The following is a 21,252-nucleotide window of genomic DNA, read 5'->3' as shown; positions in this document are numbered from 1 at the left end:
TAGTCCAAGGAAGAGATAAGACCCAAGGATCTATTCTTTTATTTTCCACACGACCCTGGTGACTGAAGGCAGGATTGAGAGTTAAAATCTGTGGTTGCAATTTGGTTCTAGGAAATTGATCAAAACTGTTTGATGTAAGGAAGCAAATTCAAGAGAAGTGTTCAGTTTGGATTTACTTGGTTCAGTTCAAATTCAGATGGCAAGTTTTTGTACTGTCTTCCATTTAGGTCCCATGTGCCTGTAACGCAAAATTGAATTGGACTTGTTCAGAATTGGGAAAGGGAGGCAAAAATTACTGGAAGTTTACATGCAGCTTGCAAGCAGAGTGAAAGGGGAATGAGATTTAACTACCAGGTTCTAAATGGCCATGAACAGAAGAAAATTGCATTGAAATGAAGCAGCTTCCCTTGGGTCAAAATATACAGAGCTAGTCTGAAAATAAATTCTATGCCTCAAGCTGTGGTACCTTTTTTCTATTTCTTCTGCCTAAGGAAATTGGTAAGGATAAGCACTGCTTTCCAAATAGCAGTTTGTTAGCTGTCAGCAGCACCTGGATGTGACAAAAGCGAAATCCAGCTTTTACAGGTTTTCAGTAGTGACCAGTCATTGAGTTGAAAAGAGAGGAATCATCAGATGTTGCTTATCAAACAAAGACAGAGTTTTCATGCTCAGCACCTCAAAGAAAACTTAGGTTTTCTTTCAAAAAAAATCTTTGTTCCTTTGAAGTAATAGCAGGCGATGTGAAATGAATTTTAATCAGAACCTGTCAATACCTATCGGTGCACAGCATTTCATATCACTGATAGTAAGAGTCTGAAGGGAATGGCAAACTGGAGAAAGTAAAATCTGGAGGCAAAGCACACAGTTTCCAGTATCCAGGTCAGATAGGGGCACTAAATGTCTTTTGAGTATCAGAATGATTTCCATCAAAGGAAAAATACACAAGATAACTCCTTATATATGTATCCTAAATATAAACCCATTTCTTGAAGGGATTTTAAAAAATATTTCATTAAAATCAAAATGAGATGGATGGATTTATAAAAGAAATACACATTTTACCAAAACGAATAGAACCATATCTGCAGTATAGTTTCAAATACTCCATGTTTCCTGATAAAACTACTTGATGCCACAATGAAAAATATAATATAGACTCTAAACTTAAAAATTTAGAAATCCAAAATTGTATAATTAATAACTATCAGAGTAGAAACAGTTAAAACCAGGATAATTAGGAGAGATGAATTCAAGTTATAGGTGGTGATTCTATCAGTCTTGTTTTGCTCTTGTTCTGGTTAGTGATTTTCCTGAGAGTTCTTCTGACACATGAAATTGCAAATAATCTGGAGGATGGACATGATTACTTTTAATGGCAAATAGGTGAAATAACAATGACTTCAAGATTGCTATCATGCTCTTAGTAATGTGACAAAACTGGGACATGAATTTCTCCTACTGATATCTATACTCTAAATGTGCTTCTAACATAGTTTTAAAGAAAATAACCATTCAATGGTATTAAATGCTATGAGAAGTGAGGGTCATATGCAAAGAAAAACAGATACCATGTGCCAGAGCTTTTACAATTTAATCTCCAATCCTCTGGAGTTCATATTTTCTGAAGTTCTCTGATTGCTTTGGGACATAAAGTAACATAAGACAGTGCTTTTCACTGTTATTTCTCTGAAGCACCTCTGCTGGCAACCAGGTTAGCTGTAACTTAAGTCTCACAAAAAAAATGCGCCTCTTTTACAAATTTTTCCAGGAGTCACAAGGAAATTCCTGTTTGGCCCTCACTGGTGAAAACAACCTTGTTGCCAGGTTTCATAGTGCTGGTCATCATAATGGGGAAAATAATAGTGCTAAAAGAGGAAGCAGAATTAGATGGATGGGTGGAGGGAAAACACTTTAATGGGAAAAACCACAAGATGTTATGTGCCAAAGAGACAGATTTTACTCTTTTCAGATGCCAGTGCCCACTCTCACTGCAACAGAGAGCAAATGTGCGTTGCTGACAGGGAAACTGATGCTTACAGACAGATATTCCTGTAAATGTAGGGCTGTGGGGAGCGTGGACCCACACATCACAGCACTGAAGCAGGCTACAGCACAACTAGAGTTGGAGTGAAATGGCAAACCTTATCCCTTTCACTCACCAGACGTTTGTTTTGACATCAGTCTCAGATTATGAGTAAGATTGGTAGGCTTTCTTTCCGGCTTTTTTTGCACTTTCTCACTCTTCACTGTGTCACTTCTCTTGTCACTCTCCCTATTGGAAAAAATAAAGGTAAAAGTTAGACCACTGGCAATCACTCTTTTTAATATGCTGCAGGGACAGAGATGTGTCTAGATCAAGATTTTCAAACTTGCAGCTAACCACATGGAGAGATAAAATGAGCGTACACAGCACCTGCAGTCATGCACTAAGAGAGACTAATAGAAAAACACTCAGAGCTCAAAACAAAATCCAGTTTCACTGAACAACAATTTACCTCGGGCTTGTTTTCCTATCTTGGGTTAAAAAAAGAAAGGGCTAGAAAAAAGGCATTGTGCAAGGACCTTCACACAGCATATCAGGGTTTTTCATGTCCCATAAGGATCTGTTCACTTTTGTTTTTTCTTTTTCTGAAGGAATGGAGAGATATTTCACAGGTTTCTTATCATGCAGCGTTGCGTCCAAAATGGGTGTTTAGAATGAAACAAGACATTGTATCTATATGATGTGTTTCAAAGGTAAAAGTAAAAGGAATTTTTATTTTCAAATATGAAATAAGATTTTAATTATAATGAAAAATACCTATCTAGCACCCACCTACAAACACCTTCTCAAATACTGTCATAGGCATTGTATTCCTCAGAAATTCCCGTTTTAGTTATTTCTGAACATAGCAAATTTAACATGCAAGCATGGCTACAATTCTGTGTTGAGCTTGAAGATGATCTGAAAAATAACCCACATTATTGTAGAGAGTTTAGTGTAGATAAGCACTGAGGCCATTGCGGAATGAGCCAAGGAAGAGGCATACTGTCTGCAAAAAGCACTGAGGAGCTGGACAGATTTACTCCTGGCTGAGGGTTGCACATCATACCAGCTATAAAAATCTTGTGAAATTTATCATGCTTGTGTTCAAATGAACTGTGCAACTCTAACTTCCTAAATTACTCCACTCACAGTGCCAAACCTATCCTGCTTCTTGGTCCAGTAACAAGGCAGAAAAATTACTACAACAAAACCTAGCTGAAGAATTCTCTTCTTATTCATCTGTTTAGCTGTCCACATAACCATTCGTGCAATTTCTACACTGACCATTTATATATATATATCTTCAGATCTGAGGAGTGGAGACTAAGAGGATTTGAGGCAGTGTCAGACAATGATATCAGGAGTGAATTTCAGAGATCCCTGCCTCTTGAAATACTACAAAAGCCACTCCACAATTTGTTTCTGTTGTTGAGCTTTCTTTCCACCCTGTAATCATAAAAGCCTGCCTTGCAAAGCACGTCAGCTTACTGGTACAGGTGCAGAGGAGAGCATGGCTGAGAGACTGTGATGTGACATTTGATTTCACACTGCTGAGTCCTGAATATGACCACACTTCCCGAATTTATTATGATGTTGTGGTAAGGTAATACAACACATTAAATAACAGTATGACCTCTTGATGCACTTGATGCATTTTGCCTCTGAAGATTTTCTAACACTTTTTTTTTTTTTTTTTTTTGTGGACAAGGATGCTCTCAGATCAGTGAGGGTATGAGTGTTAAAGAGAAATATTTTTTTTTTTATTTGAGTACAACTGTCAAACTGAATGATAGAGTTTGGGTCTAAAATATGAAAAAAAAAATTACATCTTTGGGTCTGTTTCAATTTTCTTCTTCAATTTTTTTTTCCTGCTGTGTTGCAGTCCATCTTCCTTTTCTGAAAAATGACAGTGGAATGAAATTTGTTTCACTTCATTGATGTTTCTCAGTAGTTTTCCATTAGGAAGTCCAGTGTGTGGAGAGGCTGACTGATGCCATCAGGATCAATACAGATGCAGTTCGAATCTCCTGTGATTTTGTGTTTCTGGGACATGAACATGTCTCATGGTAGAACATTTTGCTGTGCTGCTGCCGTTGCTTCCCAGGAGCAGGATTTTTATGTAGTCCTCCAAAGACAGGTGAGATGAGGGCATTTCCCTATTGAAACTATGGAAAAGCACAGCAATAACCTTTTTTATTACAAGTGAAAGAGGATTTTTTTTTCTCATTCAACTAGAAAATACACAAAAAGCCTGTGTTTCTACTGATGGTGTGCATTAACATGGGAAAAACCTGCCAAAATATGCATTTTAAAAAGACTTTTGTACAACATTAACAGTTTCATAAGTACTCCAGTAAAAATCTTTCTTTTCCTCTTGTTCCTAGGCCATTGATTCTCCATTTCAACATCTCAGCATTTTTCAGCAATGAAGAATTTTTTGATGTTTTCTTCAATATTGTATCCACGCAAATGTAAACTAAGAATGCAGCCTCTTCACACATCCCCAGTGCACAGAGTTTTCAGTGTCTGAACAGCTTTTTCACATCTCTACACACTCCCCTACTGAGCTGCCCTCTCACTGTGAGCCACAAATCTGCACAGCATCCCTGACTATTTATTAAGCTCTGAGAATGTGTTCACTAACATAAAGATCAACTGGAGGCAATGGCTTCTCTGGAGAGCTTGAAAATGTGTAAAGGAGAAAGACACAGCACTGTGAAGCTGAGGAAAAAGATTAGTTTTCGTATTGTACGTACATGTAGCATGCTTTCCTCTCTATTTTTCATAGTGTCCACAGTGTCAGTCATAGTAATAAAGCACACAGCTGTCCACATATATGCATGTACAGCTCAGGTTCTTGTTTTAAATATTAAAAACCTTATATATTTGTCATTTGCACAAAATAGGATTTTTTGTGTTAAGAGAACAAGCATATTTTTTTTAAAAAATTACTTACTTCCACTCCCAAAATGTACTTGTTTTCAGAGGTATTTTTGTTTGACTCAGTTCTTCAGTAGTGTGATGATATTCAATTTGTTTTTCAATTTGTTGGATAATTTTTCATTTTTTCTGTAACAAAAATAATATAAATGAAACAAAAACAAAACAAAAAGCCAGCAAAAATTAACTAGCTCAGTTCTAGGCAGTGTATCTTAAGCAATACTATTGAAACAAGTATACTAACAGAGTCTGCATCCTCTGTTTGCCAGCTTTGCTTTCCCCGATTCTCCCCACACTGTAAAGCCCTTATGTCTTCAGGCATTCTTTCCTTCATGAGCTCTCCTTCTGGATTAAAAAAAAAAAAAAAAAGAAATTGCAAAGTAGACAATATAAGAAAAGAAATTATACTAGTAATCCAGTAAGAAGCATGCCTACATTGTCATATATATATATATATATATATATATATATATATATATATATATATATATATATATATATATGCTAGGACAGGCAGTGAGAAAAGTAAAATTATGAAAGACAATATGAGGGCATGCATTCTCAAAGCACATGAAGACAGTTAATATATAGGGATATTTTTTATTGAGCTTCAGGGGTTGCTCAAAGGGTAGAATCAAACTTTCCATCATAAGGAGCCAGCAAAGTCTGGGTAATGAAATATTCTCTTTCAAGGTTAGCAGTGGACTCTCCCAAGGCTTTGCATGCCTTCTGAGCGAAGACTTCAAGACAGCATTTCCAAACACAGCTTGACCTGTTTTCTGTCTGATGTTGAAGAGTGCAGGTGGGAACTCAGAAGTCCCATTTTAAGAAACTGCTCATAAAAAAACTATTTGATGCCCTAGCACCAATCCTGCCATAGGCAACATTATTCTTATCTACTAAATAGACTGACTGTGGTTGAGTAAAGTTGACTGAAGAGAAATTGGAAAATCTAATGTGACAACTGTTTCCAGGACCTTGAGTTCTCTTCATGAGGTCCTGATGAGTTTAGATTGCCCCAGAATTTTACAAGGCAGTAATGACAGATTTTGTGTGTGGGTGTGTGCGAGAGAGCCTCGGGTGGAGTAGAATTGATCTTAAGAGCCTACAGGTTTAGAGAGCTTAATTCACAGAGTTGGCTATACAAACAATGATGTCTCATTAATGCTTTATATGTCTTATGAAATTTGAATACTCCCCTGGAAAATGCAAGGGGCCCTTATTAGGGTGAAATTTGGGAAAGTGACACATCGTTGCTATTTGCTTCCCACCTCATATGCCAAAACAAATCTGACTCCAAGCCGTTTTGATTTCTTTTACCTGTTCACTCCTTTATGCTCACCTGGAGTGTGAACTGTAATACAATTGTAATGGGAACAGACAAACATCAGCACTTGTGCTTTTCTGACTTTTCATTACAGGAACGTAGATTCATTTCATGTAGCAAATGATATTGACTGGGTTTGCTTTTCTTTGCAAATTGAGTGTTAATGGTGACTTCATTTCTTAATGTCTGACTTGTGATTTCATTGTTTCAACAAGCTAATGCATTTATAAAAGAGCACAAACTGAACACTTCAGTGCAAATGATGTATTTATTGTTGTAGTTCATCTTTCTGTTTGCATGTTGTTAACAGCATGCAGATGGGTTGAAATGCATCTTTTGTTCACTATTTAAAATTTTTGAAGCAATTTTGGAATAATGAAAAAGTATGTATTTTACATGTAAAATGTGTGATTGTTTACCTTTGTCATGAGATGTTATTTCTCTTTTGTGGTTTTGTAATTGCAACTTTTCCAGACAAGAGAGGATAATGGGAGAATGGCATTAGGAACATTTTCAATAACAGACTTCACATTAGCACGTTCACTGTGACATTGCAATGAAGGAAATTGCTTGCTGATTTTACCAAAGACTAAGTGCTAGCTGGACATGGTAACAAATAATCTTTTTTTCTCTACAATTCTCAATTTTTTTTATATTTTCTTCCACTTACCTTATTTAAGTCCTGGTGCAAAACCTTTTCACATAGATCTGTCCCATAAAGGATCTTGTTTTTGTATATATGTGTTCCTTTACATAAGGGAGCTGGGGATTGTTTTTTGTTTTGTTTTGGTTTGTTTGTTTGGTTTGTTGCCTTTTTCTTTTTTTATGACTGATGTAACAAATACATTGTTTGGTGAAATGGCTTGCATGTACCTTGAGGGTACTTCAGCTATACATCTTCAATGTAGGCAAAAGGAAAAAATATCCATTAGAATGTGTATAGCTAATTGCTCACTTAAAACCCCTCACAACATCTCATCATCTTTTATGCAGTTGTTATAAGTTACAAGGAATGTCATTCTTGACATTTCAGTTCTCATTTTTATCATCTCAGTTCTTATAATTTGCCATAAATTCAGTCTTGGTCATGAGTTGAATGTAGTCTAAATATCTGTATATATTTTGTAAACACCTGTTAACGTTCACACAAATAACTTCAAATTCAAAATGCATGTATTGTTCTGTGCTTGCGTAGATAAATAGATAATACTGAGAAGCCCCTTGACAGAGGTAAACATCAAGTAGAGATGCAGCAGCACAGTAAAGCATCAGAACAAAAATTATGGTAGACAGTAGGAACTGTGAACTGAATATATACAGAAACACAATTATAGTCCTTATTCTGGATTCTTGAGGTTCTGCTTGTGTCAGAGAGGAAAAGCAGCAGAACTTTTAGTACCTCCCATTTGTCATGCTTCCCTCTGAGGTGTGTTGCAAAAACACAGTGCATCCTAATTGCACCATAAAAAGGGAATTATTTATAAAAGGGAAAGCTAGACCCTATGGACTGTGAGCCATTCACATCCAAACTATAAAACAAACCAAATTAATCTAACAATTCCAAAGGGAGCTATATATTTTAACCAAAGTAGGGGAACAAAAGAAGCCCACAACTGTTTGATATAAAATGCGCAGCACCATGTTAAGCAAATGGTTTGCTACTGAATAGCAGTTTCTAATTGATGAGGCAATGAGTAAGCGGCAATTAGACACAAAATTCAATATTTATATTTTGCTAGAATCTGAGTATAAATTGGTATCATTATATGTTTCATTATTTTCTACCAGCTCATTCATTAAAAATAGCAATCTAGCTCTTCTATTCTAAAATAATATAGAAGTGGTCCCAAGTTTCTGCTGGGGTCAAAAGAAATAGATAGCCTTGTATTCAGAGACGTCAGGTATCTTTTTGTTTTTGCTTTTATAAAAAGATATTTTCTGCCATATTCCTACCATGGAGAGATGACTCTTATCTACCTCAGTTTATAGTGTAGTTTACAAAACTCTGAGAAGTCATGCCTGACTGACACGAGTCAGGGGGGACAATTAATAGGCCTAATTAATTTTACTTCTTTTTTGCTTTCAGTAACACCCCAGGAGGAAGCAGGGATCATTTATCCCAGCTAAAGCTCCTTGCTCTCACTATAAGTGCACAGCTATCATTTACTGTCTGTAACCATATAACTAGGTAGGAGGCACTCATCTGTAGAAGGACAGTGGTGGCAGGCAGCAGAATTTTGCCAGTTTCTGCTCAGCTGCTTTCCTGTGAATGGCAGAAAACTCCTCCAGAAGAAGGGAGAGGAACTGGGGCAGAAGGAACTTGGGTAAAAGTCTTGAGAGGGGGAAGAAGCAGATTTTGCTTTTTTGCCTCCCACAGGGTAAGCCTTACACGAAATGGAATGGGACCAACTGTCCAGTCCTGGCCATAACTGCTGGCTCTTGAGTCTGAGTTTCAAATAGCTTTTCCTTTTTCTATCATAATTTAAATAAACATCTCTGGCAATGTTTTGTCACGAGCATACTATAGGTCTCATTTTTTACCAGACATGGTTTTAGCCCAAAAATTGCAGAAAACAAGCATCCCTCACCTGGAATAAGAATAATATCTGCTTTACTTTATGATATATTCATGGAATCACAGGTAGGCTAAGGCCGGAGGAGAATTCTGGAGGTCGTCTGGCCTCTGCTCAAGCACATGTTTATCCTAAGACAGAGTCTAATGGCCACAGAAACAAGAATCCTTTTGCCAGCTCCACAGCCAATGGCTGATATGCATTATCAGAGACCTCCATGCTGGCCGGGGCAAAGAGAACCCTGGATCACCATGTCCTCGACTGCCACTGCCCCAGAGCTCTGTAGTCCCTTTGGGTGCTCTCCAGCTTTCCCAGCACTGTCATTGGTGTCCACACTTAGGAACATCATGGAGTAGTAGTTCAGGGGCTCAGGCAGGCCCTGGCAGTGCCCCCAGCACCCAGATCCAGGTCCGCAGCACGCTGTGATCTTCTGCAGCCCCAGGTCAGGCTGGCAGTGCCACTGTCCCCTGGTGCAGGGAGTGCCCTGCTGCTGGCACTGCTGCCCCGGGGGGCTCACGGAGGGCAGGGTCAGCTGGCCCAAACCTCACCTGAAAGCACGGCCAGTTTCCTCAGCCTTGAGGGCAGTGCATCCACTGTGCTGGCAGGGCCAGCTGCTCCAGCACCTGCTTGTTGTGGTGTGTTCGTTAAGTTCATTTAATTTCTCCCCTATTTTCTGTATTGTTCCCCCTTTGTTTGGTAATGGTTCTGCCCTCCCTGTTTTTCCCGCCACAGACCTGCCAATTATGTTGTTCCCATGGCAACTCCCGCCACTGGGGTTGTCAGTTCTTTTAGTTATGTAATTAATCCTCCCCCTAATGGCCTTATATGTATACTTGTTCTCCTCCCTGGGCCCAGTCAATCACCCCCCACTCCTCCCAGGTTACCAGAATCTTCTTCTCTGTGGGGGTTATGATTGGCTGTGGTCCCGGGGCCCCTCCCTTACTTTGTAGTGATTGGGTTTTCCCTAATGCCTGTTATGTTATGTTCACTCCCTCCTTCACCCTTATTGGTTCATTGTAAACCCCTCCCTTGTACACCTCTTCCCTTTATAATCCCTCCCCACCCCTTGTTCTGGGTCACTCCCTGGTTGATATCTTGGGCTTTGGGATGAACTGAATGTGTCCCCAGTGAGTGTCCAGCTCCTTATTCCCGTCCTGGTGGCAGCGAGATCAGTCTGTGGTGAGCACAGCCCGAGGCCCTCAGACGCCAAGGGGTGCTCACCTTGGATTGCAGCTGCGTGTTGGCCGCCCTCTGCTAGCCAGACAACTAGCCCTCAAGGCTGGACACCTCGCCGCACCTGCTGAGCAGTGTGCCCTGTGGCACGTCGCTACCATGCCCAAGAACACTGATGCTTGTTTGAACTCAGAGAAGGACTCCTTCTTTGATCCAAGCTGCTGACTTTGCTCGCTGTGATCTGCACCTGACCCTTATTAAAGCTTCTCTACAGCACCAGCTAAAAGTGGGCTTGACCCTCCCTGATAGTGGAGTGTCTGCAACAAAGGCTCCACGTACCCTTGGCCAAGGGCAGCTAGTCAAGGCTTGAGGCTCCATTTCCTGTATATGCTAGCTCAGACTGAGAGCTGTCTCATTAGGTGGGCATTCTTATTTGTTTAGGGCTTTTAAATCTCATTAAAGGCAAAAGTTCTTCAAATTATAGTAGTGTTATAGATGGGATCTCTGTGATACTGATTAGTCTCCTTCCTGAAACCCTCAGAAGACTAATTGCTGCTCACTGCTCTCTGTATGTTCTTCCATGTGTTCACCCCAGATGGCCAATTGATCTAATTTGATGTCTGAGGCAGCCACAGCTCCTCGTGGCCTGGCAGATACTAATGTTTCACAGTAGCACGATTACAGATCCCTCCTTTCTGGATTGCATTTCAGCTCCAGGGGAAGGCAGACAGATCCTGCTGCCCAGCCCAAGGCACTGACTGATGTGTGCAGCCACTGACAGCGGGTGCTTTGTCTGCAGGGAGGGGGAGACCATGCTGCTTGTCATTGATGCTACTTTTCCTCATTGTGAGAAGAAAGGATTCTGATCTTTTGATAAACATTTCGATTTAAAAACCTGCTACTTGTGATTGAAGGCTTGGTTTTGATTATACAAGTTTTACATCAGCTTTAAAGTTATAGAGGGTTATTTGTGATGAATCCCAGCTGAGGGCTAATGGCATTAAAGGATTTTAGTTCCTGGTTTTTCTAAAGACTCTCAGATTAGGTAAAATATTTAAATAAAACGCCACAGATGTTGCTTTTTAAAAAGGAAAGCCAGTTATCTGTTTGTAGAAACATCAATTAGAACTAATTTTGCATATAACCCACTGTATAAAACCCTTGCTTCTTTTGCTGCAAAGTGTATTTCTTCCAGAGACCAAATTTTCCCTAAAATCCTGCTACAGGTAATGTTCATATCTTTTATCTTTAATTGCTGCTTCAAGTGGCAACTGCATTGGACGGAACCCAAACGTCCTTTGAAACAGATTAAAGTTTAATTGTAGAGGGAAGAATAGAATTAATAAATGCCCAGCTGTGTTTCTTGATCTCTTTTCTGGCTTGTAAGTTAGAAGAAGATAAAAAGAGGCAATCATTCTTTAAACATATAATTAATTTAAATATTGGAATAACTTAACATTCATGAATGCATCTCTGTTTTATCTGCTCATTTTACATCTTTATTTATCTTATTAAAACCTGTGTACAGTCTGCTGATTTCATCTATGTCCAGTGTGTTGCTGAAAAGGAAAGAAAACAATTTTAGTTTTCCCATTAGTAAAACAAATACACTGAAATTTGTATGCTGGCTTTTGCTTTTGTGGGCAAAGGCATTTTGATTTTTAAGGAAAATATCAGTGACTAATGATATCTGGCCTCTGATTTACACTGGTGATGATGTCTTCATTAGTCAGAACAAATGATAAATCTGTCCTTGCTGCAGCATATTGCTGTTCTTTCTCATCCAGCCATTTTAATTTTCAGGTTGACAACCAGTCAGAAAGAATCCATTATGGATGATCAAAGCTCATTTGAGATAGCCTTTGCCTCTAAAACGATGAGCTGAGCTTGTCAGATGTGAGAGCAAAGGTAAATGTGCTGTAATCTGCTGTCTGGGGTGCTGCCTGGCTGTCACTGTGCACGCTGACCTGTACCTGGGTCTTCCCTGTGCTGCTGACATCACTTCTTTATCCACTTTGCCAAGGCAAGACAGAGATCCAGGGAGAGCCCGTCCCACGCGCCATGGATGGGCAGGAGGAGGGCTCACCAGGTCTCCTCAGCATGGAGAGTTACTGTGACTGAGCACCATTCCCATTCAGCATTTCAGCTGTGCCAAGGCAGGGTACAGGACACACTTTTATTCTTGGGCATAGACACAGCCTCTGTCATTTTCCTTGGCTTGGTGTGGGAAAAAAAGCTGCTGACTGCCTGCATGCCAGCGCGCCCTCAACCTGAAATTTTCAGTGATTAATCAGTTTCAAGAATTACCTAGGAATTCCTCTGTGATTTAAGGTTTGCTAGTATTGCAGTGAAACTTTTCAGATACAGGCTGCAAGTGTGGCACCGTAGATAGTACTTTGCAAATTCACATTGTTTCTGAATTTTATTACAAGGATCACAGCAACTCTACCAAGACAAGAATTAGAGTAGGTGCTGCGATGAGGAGCTAGAGGCTCTACAACTACTCCATGAAATAAAAATACTAATTCGTGGGTCTGACCTGGGGTTTTGAGTAGCCTGGGGCTCCTCGCACAGTCTGCATGTGAGTTGCCAAACTGTCTCACCTTGGAGTAAAGTGAGAAAATCTGTTATCTTCAGCTGAGGCATTTAAGAACACAAAATATAAAAACTCCTTATCAGTATGAATCTCATATATGTGCATAAACATACATTTGTGTGTGCATTTATGTGTATATATATAAAAAATACACATATATGTATATCTGTATATATTTTCCTTAGAGAAAAGATATCCTCTTGGTGGCCTGTTAGTTAGGTCACACAGCTCAAATAAAAAGACAAGTTCAAGTCCTAGTCCTGAACCAGACAGGTTGTCCACAGGGTAATGATTTTACATTTCTTCAATTTCACAGTTTTCCTCCCAGTGTAAGAACCAGACCAGGTCATTCAGGAAGATGTGGAGGCTTTTGTGCATAGCATGCATGCAGAGTTAACACTGCTGTCCTCTCAATACTGCAATATTTCCCTTGTTAGTTCTGCCTCTCTACATGGAAAGAAACAATACTGTTTTCTTTGAAACTACACTTAGAGTTATGTTTTAAACCTTACAATACCTCATAATATCCCCATAAAAGAATTTAAGGATATTGCTTTTTTCATAAACCAAATTTAATTTCTTTTTGCTTGCAAGACAATACTCCATGTCCTTTTCTAACAAGAACAGTGTGATTCCTGAACAAAAAGGTAATTTGAAATCTTTTGCTAGCAGGCTGGTCATGATTTTTCTTGTTTGCACTTTTTTGTGGTCCAAAATTTTAACAGTATTTTTCCCTTTGTGGAATTATTTGCAAAACTTTTTTTTTGTAGCTTATACACTTCAACTGATTCTGGCAAGAAGAATCCTAGAAAATTGTATTTATTTCCTCATGGCAATTCCCCCAGTCTCAAAATGCGGTGTTCCTCACTCCAGGTCTCCATGTAAAAAATGCAAACAAACAAAATGAAAAGATGAATTCTCACTTTACAATACCAGTTTTATATTTTCTTAAAGTGTAATCTTTAGTGATGCCAATGGGAAAAAAAGAATGCCATTCAGGTTGTTGTTTTAAGATTTTATTTTGTCTTCACTAAGAGAATAAATATTCTGTATTTACTTCTATCCATCTGCTTTTGATTTAGGCATTCTGGCTTTCCCGTTTCTCACTTTCTGAACGGGCTTTTAGTATGAGCTTGTTAAGTGCAGGCAGAAATAAACGGTTGATTTGTAAGTAAAATGCTATCCTACAACTTAATCTGTTATTCCAAGAACAACAAAAATTCTTCCTCTCTTACATTGCCAAATCTGTAAAGCCTCATTTCCGGATGGCCTGTATACAGAAAGGTTTGTAAATTGAGCAGTGTGGTAAAACCATCTTCTAACCCTAGCAAACCCCATGGCAATGTTTTGTTTGTGCAATAGTAATGACTTAACGCAGCAATTGCACTAAGCTGCTCTGGTGGATTCAGCAAGTCCTGGAATTTTCAATCTTCAACCAAGAGTTTTGCAATCCCTGTGAGTTAAATGTTTCAAAAATAAAGATCCTTGATAATGTCTGTGCATTAGCAACACACGCTCCATCCCAGCATTAGGTGTATGCAACAGAAGGTGGTATGGCTGGGGAAGGCTGGGCAAAAATCTTGATTTTTTTCTCTGGAAAGCTAAAGGATAAAATAATGTTTGACAAATCTTTTTTTTTTTACAATGGTTTTGGCCTTTCATTAAATGAGAGCACTTTTCTGTACCACTCACTGTCCTTGTGATGGACAGCTGGACAAGAGCTTTTACATAGCCAGGTGGCACCACAAGAGGTATGCACTGCCAGTCTTCTCCTATAGAAACAGTAGGGCCATACCCTGAATGGATGGTTATTTGTACAGCAGTTCTGTGCAAACCTTTTGGGGTGGTGGAACTATTAGTCAACCTGCTGAAGAAATCCATCAGAAATAAAATATGTGGGTGAACAGTGGACAGTGGGAATCCTCAGTGAAGACTTGTGGCAAGGCTGAACTGTGATCTCAAAGTAGTGGTGGCATGCTTACTTAAATGTAGAGTTATCCTTATCTCAGAGCCTTGATATAAAATAGAGAAGAAGTTCAGTGGGGATCCAGTTTTCTCTGTTCCAAAATTGTGGGATTTTGGGCTGTTACATGAAAATTGAAAAGCTCGGGCATTTAAAATGCCGCTGAACAAACTTTGCAGAGCCTTTCAACTGGAAGTAATGAGTGGAACTTCATTTACTTATTTAAGGTCAGAGGTGATCAGAACAAAAGAGCGAATTGTATATACAAGACAAAAATGTGCTAACATGCTTGTTTTATGAAAAGAGATTAATTCCTTGAATTGCCACATGGAGCAGAGTCAGTCAACACACACAGATTTGGAAGGAGGCAAAAAAACCCCAACTTGTGGAGACTCTTCATGGCAAGTCCATTATTATCTCTGTGAAAAGAATTAACATTTGGTGATATCCAGCTAATATTTCACAGTAAAGAAAATCTGAAGGATTCACAGCCCTTTCTTCTTCACATTCATGGGTGGATATTTCTAGTAAATGCTTCAAAAAAATTAACTTTGAAAACTTACAGAGAAAATGGAATAATATTTTCTTCTGAGGTTCCTCAGAGTTTGATCACACTGTGACTAATCTGCTATAAATCCATGGATTGCTAAAGATTTCACTAGTCTCCTATTTATTTTTTATTGCAATATTTTGTATATAATTGTACAAATTGCATGTAATTTTCTTTCTGTGTCTGGGCTCTCTGTCTATACTCATAAAACCAAAATGGTTTTTCTGTGGCAAAAACTTCACAGGGAAGCTTGTGCAGTCTGAATATCTTTGTACAGAATTTATTTCTTAGATTTTCACTGCTTGTGACAAACTCAGCCCTCCTTGCACAATTTCAGGGACTCTGAATTGTTCTAAAATGCATTACAAGAAGGCATACTTCAGTGTGTCTAGTTTCTTATGCAGGTTCTTGTGCCCACCTGGTGATCAGTGAGTTTCTTAAGACTTGCTGAATCTCCTAAAATAGAAGTAATGCTACTACTGACACTGCAGGCCCCATCCTAGTTATTTATGGAATATGATATTTCAGAAATGAATGCATTTCTGTTGTATAAATGTGTATGAACTATTGAAGGATTTTGGAATCTGCCATTACTGTGTTACTTTTGCACTTAAAAATGCTGATGGAGGATTTGAATCTCTTTGTGCCCAGCATTTTGCAATTTCAGGATACAATACTGATTTTCCACAAAGCCACATTATAGGTGTGCTTCATTCTTGGGCAGAAGGCATTAATATAAATAATGTTATCTGATATTACTAGCCCTAACACTGTCATTTTGCCCAAGTCACAAAGTTCTCATTACAGCTGACTTCTGGGGAATTCCTTCCCTGTAATTCACATAGGTCCTTTGAAAGTGCGCTTTTCAAAAATCTTTGTTTTGAATGGTGAATAAAGGAAGCTGAAATATTCATTGTTTTCATTAAAGATCTCATTGTTTAGGATTATGCAGGTAAAGAAAAGCTGAAGGCCTGGACTCAGATCATAGCACTTCATAAAAGAGCTGAAGAGTAAAGTGTTTTGCCTTGTCAGCAAGGACCTGTTTTTTCAGAGCCCTTGGAGGTGCTATTGTGTACATTGAATAACTGTTTATTTAACACCTGAATATTGTTTTTAGCACCAAAAGCCCATTCAAAAAAAGTCCGTTTTGTAAGAGGCTGCTAAACCTGAATTTTAACTTGTATTTTTTGTTCTTTCTGAAGAACTGTGCTAAGAGAGTTTGCATAATAATAAATTGCTTTCTTATTTTTATCAAGCCTCTCAACAGGAACTAATAATAGATGTAACAACTCATCTTGTCCTTTTGCAGAGAATAGGAAAAACTCCGAGTTTCTTGTTCAGTACACTGTGCACTGTCAAGCACTTTGCTAGAAACAACCCATTTTTTAAAAGAGATATTGTTGCTTCTTACAGTAACATAAACCTGGAGCAACTGTAATAACTGGAGTTGCTGAAATGGTTTCTAGTGGAGAAAAATTCATCCAAAATGTTGTTTCGGCCTGATTTCTTCAATGTGTTTGTAGAAAGCATTCCAGTGAGTTGTAGTATGTTCTGTTTTGATTTTAATTCTACATATTGTATTATGAGATACCAAAGTCTGTATATTTCAACTGAATTGAGACTTTTTCAGAATTGTTGATGAAGAAACAATAACAACAAATTTTAAAAAAGGTGCATGATAGCCTGTACCTGTGGCTAAAGTGTTCTATGCTCTTTGTGCCTCAAATTTCTGTGAAAAGCCCTGCACTGGAAGCTTGGAGTGGTGCTTCTGTCCTTTTTATCTGTAAACCAGCTTCACATTCCCTCCTTTCACTCAACACTGCTTTGATCATAGCTGTTAAAACAACAGTTCTGACCTGCCCTAATTTTCTAAGTAAGTTGAGTAGCTGGTCTCATTGCTGCCTGTAATGCTCTTAGAGAGAGGGAGCACCAGGGCTTTGCCTTCCTGTAATCCAAAGGTGTTAGTATGGCTGTGAAAATACACTTGAGTTATTTTCAAATCAATTATGTTGGACCCACTTGGAAGGTAAGTTTGTTAAACAGGGCAGGGTCTATGCACGTCCCAGAGCAAGGTGTTGAAGCAATTAACTTCCAGCAAGGTTCATTAGCTTGGGCTGGCAGCGCATATCTCAGCGAGGCAGACTGGGCTGGCCAGGTCTGTGCTGAGGCACAACACGGGTTTTGGTCTGGTTTGTGAGAGCTGATGTGGAGGGCGTGTGCAGGAAAAAGGCAGTTAGGTTTTTCTGACCCGCTTTTGTGCTTTATCAGCAATGTTTATCTAGCATGTGGGTTTAAATGGGTAAAATAGCTCATTTCTGTTGAGATGAGTGAAGTTGAGTGAAACACAAAACCCTATAAATTAAAGAAGTTCAGTATAAGTAATTTTTTTACCTTGTTGACTCTGAAAGTTATAAATGCAAATCACATTCTTGTCCCAGACACGAACTCAAATTTTAATCTTTAGAATTCTGTTTCCTTTTTCCCCAGCCATAAAATTGATCTCTTTAGTCAGAGATATACATTTTATTAGCAATTTATTTTCTATATAAATATACTTGCAGGAAATCTTCCTGTATTGCAGAAAAATGTTTTCTATATTCAGGCACATTATTTTCTTCTAAACTGAAAAGATGTGTGCAAAAATGGATGTTTCAGTATTTAATTTGTTCAATATTTAATTTTTAATTTTTTCAATATTTAATTTATATTCATTCACCTTTCAACATCCTTCCAAATTTTCTTTTGGAAAATTTAATTAGAACTTCTTCTAATTTCACTGCATTTTTTATACTTTATTTAAACTCCAAAACTGTTCTAGGGAGGATTAGGTGAATTGAAGAATTTCGTTAGTCAGGTTGCTATAGCTTGACTCGGCCAGATGAGCTGCAAATAAGTTTTATTACAAGTAAAATCCTTTTATATGAATCCTTCTTGTTTTCAGTTCTTTTTATTTCTTCCTCTCTAAATTCTTCTCTGTAAACCAGAAACCTTGGGACAGATCAACTTGTGTCTAGTTGATCTCAGTTCTTCCATAACCTAGCTATACACTTCCAACTCAAATTCTGCTGTGCAAATTAGAGATGCAGTTTTCTCCTCTCTGAGGCATAATGAGCGCATATTCCATGTGTCTCCAAATCGTCTGCCATAGTTGTAGGCATATAAATGTTGAAAACAAGGGAGAGTAAAGGAGTACCACCACGATGTAGGTTTGGGATTGCTTTTGTAGAGATAATGATTTCCATTGATTCCTGATGAAATGACCCCAGGCAGTAAAGGCACCTCCCTGTTTTCTGCAGATGCTGCTGAGGTGAGCTCAGTGACAGCCAGCGCCAGAAATTCAGGTGAAGGTACAAGCACACCAGTTCAACACACCCCTGGCAAACTTACAGTGCGTTACCTAATTACCTAATTACTTTGTGTTCTACCAGGACTGTGTAAGCCCACAGTTAAAAACCAAACAAAAACTCAACCAACTTCTATGTACAGATAATAATTATAGGAGAATCACTCGTATGTTATCTTGCAATAATAATACGAGCTTTACTTTCCCTTCAATTTTTTGATTGTTGACTTGTGGAAGCATGTACAAACCTCAGTTATCAGCTATTCATGCAGAAGATAGTATTTCGGAAGAGCAAGATACAACAATGGTCATTGCTTTAAAATTCTTAGTTTACAGCTGACAGGTTTTATGACAGCTAACCACACTTTAATACGACATTGTATTCAGGAATATACAAAGTTATAAAGTTATTCAGTATTTCAGTATTTGATTTCTGCGTTGGAAGATCAGGCTGATATTTTGTGGAGTTTTTGTGTTCGTGGGTGGTTTTTTTTTGTTTTTTTGTTTTTTGTTTTTTTTAATGTGAGGATCAGCGTTAAATTCTTAAACTTTGGTGACCTTTGACTGAAATGGTTGGTTTAAACACTTACATGGATTTCATCAGTAAGGACATCGTACAGTTTAAAAGATGTTTCGTATCATACAGACTATACACAACAAAAGAAAAAAAATGCAAATTCTGGGTGAACCCCATGTGTATTAGAAAAAGAAATAATGTCATGATGGTGTAAATCACATTATATGAAGGCAAAAGAGTAAATTAATTATTTTTTTTATACCTAAGTAAGAGGAAATACTGAATGACCTGTCAGAACATGTTGCTTTCAAAGTTTTTCACAGCTTCAGGCACCCAAAACTTCATTCAAAACTGCAGTGCCAAGGCATATGCTTTTGATATGCCATCTAGCAAGTTTCATGTTCCAAGTTGGCCAGTTGCTATTAGTTCCATAGTTGAAATATTGCTATGAACTATGAAATATTTATCTGAAAATTTTAAATGAAGCATACTGGTGGCTGACTGTATTTACAATATCAGATCACAAGAGTCAGAAATCATTGGTAGTTTCTAGAAAATTAATTTTTTATGAAGTATGATGCAAATTATAGGGTGCTAAAATTATGCTAAAGCCAAAACCAAATGAAAAATTTGTATTGAGCAGTAAATAAGTATCTTTGTTACTGGGCAGAGAGCAATCTCTAAAAACCTCAAGCAGACATTTCATTAGACCAAATCTTTTATTAGCTGTGGTAAAGAGCAAAGTAGATAAAGATGACACATTTTTTAGTCATCGGGGTAGTGCTGATATACTCACATGTGAAAAATGAATTAAAACCTCTGTTCATACCTCAATACAGACAAAAGGGAATAATTGTCTAAGTTTTTTTTTGGTGATTTGTTTATGAGTTATTTCTGAGATACCTTGCTGTATCATAAGTGAACTTCAGTAAAAGGAGTTATTTCAGAAATTAATTTGTCCTCTTGTTCTTCCAGACTGTTTACTGAAGCATAAAATAAAGTAGAAACTAGAGATGCAGAATTACTTCCTAAAACCCAAACATTAAACCTGTGCACACAGATTGAGGGAAGGTTTTGTCAGCAGTGGGATTTCACCGGCCATGTGAAAAACTTGGCTGGTGAAAACTTGATTTTGCTGGTAGGAAAAAGCCCTACAAAAGAATGGGCCAAATTTTCCAATAAGCATTGGTTCTTTAGGCTACTGGATGGAGCAAGAGGAGTCAAATATTAGAAATATAGTCTTACCAGAGAGATTATTAAAAAATGGTGCCTTTCTGAAAAAAATTGTTTGCACGCAGAAGAAATAGTCATATCTGAAAAATGAAAACTTCATTTTAATTTATATCTGATATAGATTGATTAATTAGTTTTTGCACTAGAATACAAAGACAGATGAATTAGCTAATGAAATTGATAATTTTTATAATAGCTGACAATAAAACTCCTATAACTGGAAATAAAGCAACATGTCTTGGTTTAATTTCTAGGCCTATTGTTATATTATCAAAAAGTCTTATGTAGGATACAACAGACTCTTAAATTTATGCAGAAATTAGCCTTTTCAGAGACATCCTAAAAAGATGCTGAATCTGAAACACTTGAAACAAGTAAGCATAGAAAAAATAATAAATTGGATTAATTTAGATTCTCAAGAGCATCTTACCTTCCTTTAGATGCTGTCCTACAAAAACAAACATGCACTTCCATCATGTGAAAGCTTCCACTTGCCAGTTGAATTCATTAGCAAATGAGTGGATGTCAAAATAAATATCTGCAAAATTCAGAACAGCAACCTAAAGAGCAAATTTTCTCTGTCAAATATGTTCAGAAATGTATGCTATTTGATCAAATTCTTATTAACAACCAAGAACAGGTAGCATCAGCTTGACAAGGTTGCAGTTAAAATACATTTAAGGAAGATTATGTTTTTTTCTGCAGCCCAACAAGTTTTAAATGGTTCTCCAATAGATTTTTAATTTTTTTTATCACACCTCACACAAAAGAAGTTGCCATTATAAAAATGTTTTACTTTATTTCTGCAAATATATAAATATAGAATTGGAGATAGAATGGCTGCTTATTCAGAGAAATGTTCATTCTATTTATTCCTTTTAATGTTTTATAATGAGTGAAAGTCTTATCTGACATAATTTTTAATCAAAATTTAATGGAGAGAGAGTTATAGCTGTGTCTTAGATTGGATTCTGGATTTTCTGCTGAAGCAGAGAGCACTTGGCAAAATGA

The 21,252-nt window shown here is 37.7% G+C and overlaps 1 long non-coding RNA gene across 1 annotated transcript; it reads right to left on the bottom strand.

Annotated features, from left to right (window-relative positions):
• Positions 1 to 4,077: 4,077 nt before the first annotated feature.
• LOC134431795 (uncharacterized) lies at positions 4,078 to 5,301 on the bottom strand. Its single transcript, XR_010031104.1, has 3 exons — positions 5,211 to 5,301; positions 4,983 to 5,095; positions 4,078 to 4,191 (listed from the first exon to the last, which is right to left on the bottom strand). It is a non-coding gene; the product is annotated as an uncharacterized LOC134431795 (long non-coding RNA).
• Positions 5,302 to 21,252: the final 15,951 nt, after the last annotated feature.

The sequence above is a fragment of the Melospiza melodia genome, chromosome Z (assembly GCF_035770615.1).
Source record: "Melospiza melodia melodia isolate bMelMel2 chromosome Z, bMelMel2.pri, whole genome shotgun sequence".
NCBI lineage: Eukaryota > Metazoa > Chordata > Aves > Passeriformes > Passerellidae > Melospiza > Melospiza melodia.
The sequence above is the reverse complement of the archived record's forward strand: the minus strand, read 5'-3'. Positions and strand labels throughout refer to the sequence as shown.